Consider the following 6,000-nt stretch of genomic DNA (forward strand, 5'->3'; position numbering starts at 1 on the left):
AGTAAAAATGAAAAAATAAATAGCAAAAAAAATGCCACCTACTGGGTCACCACGGCCTGAATACGACTAGAAACCCATCCATGGGCCAGGATTCAGGCCCGCAGAAGGACCAGCAGGCCCACAGGCATAGCAGTGCGAGATTAGGCCTAGAGGCCAGCAATTCAGAGGAGTTCAATGAATATGGCGGGGCAGGGCTTATAAACAAGTCCTGCCGCTCCTCAGCTAGCGAGGTGGGACTAAACATCCCACCGCACCGCGGCTTTGGCAGGCGCAGTCCATTGCTCCCGGTTGGTGGCACCAACCGGGACTAAAGGGGGCATTGGTCACGGTTCGTGGCACAAACCATGACCAATACCCCCCCCCCTTTAGTCCCGGTTGGTGCCACCAACCGGGACCAAAGGCCGCCACTTCCCGCCCTTTGGGCTGCTGAAAAAGGCTTTTCGTCCCGGTTGGTGCCTCCAACCGGGACTAATGCCCACCTTTAGTCCCGGTTTGTGCCACGAACCGGGACTAAAGGCTTTGCTACATAAGTTCACACTTCGGAAATTTTCACTCTCATCTCTCGCAGTTGCTGCCCCGACCCCGACGCCGCCAGGCTGCCCCACCGTCGCCGTCGCCTCGCCCGTGCCCATCGTCGCCCGCGCCCTCGCCGTCGCCCATGCCCCTGCCCCGACGCGCGCCGCCCCGGCCCGCCCCTGCCCCGACGGCGCCGCGCCGCCCCGCCCCCGTCGCCGTCGCCCGCGCCCCTGCCCCGACGCGCGCCGCCCCGGCCCGCCCTCGCCGTCGCCCGCGCCCCTGCCCCGACGCCATCCTCGCCGCCGACCTCAGCTTGGTCCGGCCGCCGGCGCCCTCCCTTGCAATTTTTTTCATATATATGCTTGTTTATATATATATATATGCTTGTTTATATATATATATGTAATGATTTTTTATAGAATATGATGTTTTTTTCATAGATGATCACATATATGATGTATGCACGAATGTGGATGAAATATGATGTTTTTTTGTTCACAGAACATGATGTTTTTTTAATTTACAGATTTTTTTGTTCATGAGAGAGGCGGGGACGTTGAGGGATCATAGATGTATTTTTTTTAGAATTTTCTATCGTGCATATACGGATTTTAGACCACGGGAGCACCCCCTCCCTATTGTTGCAAAATTTGCTAAGTGATATTAAGAAGGAAGGAAAATAAGGATAGGAAAGAAAGAAAATAAGAAGAGGAAAGAAAGAAGAAGAGGAGAGGAAGAAGAGGAGAAATAAATAAGAAGAAGAAAAAAGAAGAAAAAGAAGAGGAGATTTTTATTTTTCTTCGTTTTCTTATGTCTTATTGTGTATATTGCTTCTTCGTGTATATTATGTATATATGTCAGTATATATATTGTGTATATTGCTTCTTTTCAGATTTTTTTCATATATATGTTTGTATTTTGTATTTTATCGGGTCTGTCGTCGTCGATATACCCCTCCCGATAACTTCAACACGAGGGGGGGGGGTCGATATATATACCATCTCCCGATAACTTCAACACGAGGGGGGGTCGATATACCCTAAATAGCAAGTATCGTCGGTGTGAGATACATGTGGCCGTCAGTGTCAGACACTACATCCACGTCCCACAAGTGAAGCGGGCTTCGACACCCACATCACTTGTGGGACGTGGATGTAGTGTCCGACACGGACGGCCACATGTATCTCACACCCACGATACTTGCTATTTAGGGTTTCCTCTACCGCTCGGCGACCCTGACCCTCGACGACGCCTCTGCCTCCTCCTTCTCCGGTGAGTCAGGGCACTCCGCCTCCTCCACCGCCTCCTCCTCCGGCGAGTGACGATCAGGGCACTCGGCCGGCTCCTTCTCCGGCGCGTGGCGGCACTCTGCCTCCTTCTCCGCCTACGCCGGCGAGCCCGAGCAGCCAGCCTCCTCGTTCTCCGCCTCGTCAGCAAGGGCGGAAGAGACCTGCCGCCGCTCCGACTACTCCGGCGCGTCGTAGTCCTCCTCCGCCTTGTAAGCAAGTAAAGAAGACAACCGCTTCGTCTGCTCTGCCGGCGTCTAGCAGTACAGCCAGAGGCTGGAGGACATACAGATTCGGTCCTTCCCTGAAGACTCCAGAGAAGTTACCATACGAGAGGACCCCGGAGGAGAACGCCGAGATCGCGCGAGAAGAAGTGAGGAACTTCTTTGAAGGGGTGAAAGCAAAGAAACATCCACCTCCGGAGGAGAAGGTACATCCGGTGAAAGCGAAGCGCACTCTGGCTGCCCTGACAAACCACCCAAGTCTCCGCTGAAAGGAAACTATGAGCACATTATTGGAAAGGAATTTGCCGAAGCGGAGCGATCGGGAAGTACTGTCAGTGATCAAAGGCTGAAAGAACGACGAGCTGGGAAACAAATTGCTCAGCTCAGCGAACAAGCGAAGCAATCATGCCCCCCACTCAAGGTGCCTAGCGACATCGTCGCTAATGATCCGAGGATGGTGCCCGGTTATAGCAATCTTGGAGATTACCTGCCCGACGATGTACATTATGATTTCATGGAGGTGAAGATACAAAGATACGAGTACGGGAAGCCTCTCGTCAAAGATGAAAGATCTCTATCAACGATGATGCGAAGATTGCATGATTGGTACTTGAAAATCTGCAGAGAGTCTGGGGAGAGGAGTACTTTGTATGTGAGAGTTAAAAAGGAGCATGACCTCGTTGGAATTGAACTGTTGCCAGTTCCATTTGAGGAGTTATTTCAGTTTTTCAATCAATTGGCCCTCGATAAAGCAACGGTCACCTGCTACTGTCTGTAAGTAGTACTACTTCTGTCATTAAGTCTCTCTATATAGTTCAGCTCTTTCATTGCATGTATTTATAATTATCCTCACTATATTATGCAGATTGAAGATCGTCGAATTGAAGAAAAGACAAATCGGTGATATTGGGTTCATTAACACAAATCTCATAGATGCAACTCAGGTTAAATTTCATGCCGCAGATACCAAGGCCAACTTGCTACGATCGTTGGTAATAAATGAAAACAAAGATATAATACTCTTTCTTACAACTTCAAGTGAGTGTTACTGTCTTGTGCATATTCGGTTTCCCTTATATATTAGTCAAGGTTATAGTAATGTAATTGATGAGTTATGCATGCGTGTGCAATTTCCACTATATTCTCCTAGATATTAAGCTTGAGCAGGGACTAGTAACCGTCTTAGACTCAAGATGAAAAGATCCCCAGGACTATGCGGACATGACTCAAATGCTCGAGAAGTAAGTTAAATCGATCATTATCCACCATATCAGCAACTTTGTTCATTTCCTGATATATCAAGTAATTATTTTCTTTGTCTGGCAGGGTTTGGAGAAAATTCACCAAAAAAGCTCCGGGACTCCCGAAGAAGCTGCAATTTAGACACCCGAAAGTAAGTACTATAGTAGCATGTTCCACGCATCTCCTAGTGATTCAAGCACTAGTTTCATCAATACCATTTGGCATTCTTGCTTATTAGTTTGATTGACCTCTATTTCTTGTAAAGTGGTTGTGGCAGGAACAAGGGAATGATTTCTGTGGATACTATATTTGCGAGTCCATCCGCCACACGACCTGTGAGCGGGGCTACTCTGACGAACAATATGAAGTGCGTAAATAACAACATTCACAATTTTATTTTATTACCATCATTTGTGTTGAGTTTCATTCATTCATATATATATATATATATATGTATTGACCCCTTTCTTCAAATTAGATGTTTCGGAAGCGGGATGAACTCCTAGCACCAGCTCGCATGCGAGCAATTCAAGAGGAATTGGCGGCATTCTTTCTTGACCACGTGATCGCTGAAGACGGAGAACACTATATGGACCATGAGTCCGTATGTTAGGAGATTATATTTGTAAGAGATAATTATTGTATATATGTAGCCGGTAGTGTCGGATAGATATACGAGAACTTGTTGTTCGACCAATCTCTCGGAGAAGGAGAGGTGGTCGATATCACTTCTCTCTGTATGCATATATATTCATGACGATCTTCTGTTTCCTTCGTTTGCTTACTAGCTAGCTAGCGTGTCTAGTCCTCTCTATACGTATGTATAGTACGTAGCGTCGACCAAGCACGGACATAAGAAAGGACACTTCTCTCTATTAATTATAGCTAGCTAACACAATATATGAAACACCTAAATTAACCCCCCAAAACCCCCAACCCCCCCCCCTTCAAAAAAAAACAAAAACTCCAGCCATAGAAATGCTGACGCGTGGATGCCTATTGGTCCCGGTTGGTGCCACCAACCGGGACCAAAGGCCCTCCTGCCTGGGCTCCGCGCACAGGCCACGTGGAGGCCCATCTGTCCCGGTTCTGGATTGAACCAGGACTAAAGGGACAGGGCATTAGTACCGACCCTTTAGTCCCGGTTCAGGAACCGTGACAAAAGGCCCTTACGAACCGGGACAATAGGCCCTTTTTCTACTAGTGGAAAACTATTAATTAAATATAAATAATATTATATCATGGGAATTCTCATGCTGGTTTGCGTGTTTTGTGAGCTTTTTCCTGTGCATGATTGCATGTTGAGGTGGGTAACTTTACATACATATTACATGCTGAGGTGGCATACTTGCATGTTAAGAGAAATATGTTAGTATGAGCTATCTTTTAGATATGAATATGCATGTTTTCATGTTGTGGTGAGCTTTTTCCTATGCATGATTGCATGTTGAGGTGGGCATTTTCCCATACATTTTTGCCTGCTGAGGTGACGTACTTGCATGCTCTGAGAAATATGTTAATGTGGGCTAGCTATTTTTATATAGATGATATGTTTGTCCTTATCGCTTCAAAGAGGGTTGTGCGTTGGTAATTTGTGACTACAATAGAGTACTATACAAAAAAATTGGTCACAAGTAAAAATTAGGGTCCTTTTACGATACATCTAATCTACATGAGCTATCCATTTAAGTGGGCAAACGAACCAGTTCAATCAATATTGCAACACATTTCGTGTAGTATTTTGACTCTAAACAAATTTTGTGATCCGAAAGGGTATTATGGGAAGGAAAAAATGGTGGAACTATGCGCGAAGACGAAGGCTTGAGACTCTAGCGAATCGTCAGATCTCTAACTAGACACCAGCTCCACTAGTTGCATAGGTGACAGATAGGCTGTGTTTGGTTTCGTCACGATGACGACATGGCTGGCATCTCTTTTGCACCCTTTGTCCTCTGTCTGGCGGAGACCCTCGCATCCCTTGTCACCCTTCCTTGGGCCCTATACCTCCAACAGCGATAGCACACAATTTTTTAAATGCAGCAATATATGGCCTTAAGTAGAAGGAAGTTGGTATACAAATACAAATACAATTGCTTCGCCTCAACACATTCAAAGGACGAGAACCCTCATCTACACGATCCATTGGCTCGGATAATTCATCCAGTAGCAATCAATTAATCATGCTTGAGATAACTAAATCAAACCATTCATGCTTCAAGAATATAATGGTTCAAGCTACAATCTTCTCTTAACACGGCAACTAACAAACTAACAGAAATAAACTATGTGATTTCAATTTTCTGAAATATCGACCGAGCTGCGGAAGGAAACGACTGGCTGCATATGCATATGGAGGTGAAGCAAAAGGGGTGTGTGTGTGGGCGGGGTGATTCCAACCAGGAGCACAAGGAAGGATCAATACAAAGAACTCCAAACACCGATAGCAAATTAGCCCTACTGACCGCTACCCCAGATCTCACGCGCTCTTTTGACCTAGCCAGCCGCCCCTCCAAAAAGCTAGGATACTCTGCCTCCCGCCGGCGCCGGCGCCGGTCCGTCCCGTCTTCGGTGGCCTTAGGGCCATGGAGGCGGAGTGGATCTCGCCCCTTGCCGGTGGGAGGGCTCTGTTTTTAGATCTTTTTTCGATCTTTGTTAGGATTTGCGTCCTACTCAGGAAGGCGAGACGGCGGCGGCTCCCTGAAGATGGAATAAAGGTCTCCCCGCCTAGCCCC

This window comes from Triticum urartu, chromosome 5 (genome assembly GCF_003073215.2).
Source record: "Triticum urartu cultivar G1812 chromosome 5, Tu2.1, whole genome shotgun sequence".
NCBI classification, from domain to species: Eukaryota; Viridiplantae; Streptophyta; class Magnoliopsida; order Poales; family Poaceae; genus Triticum; species Triticum urartu.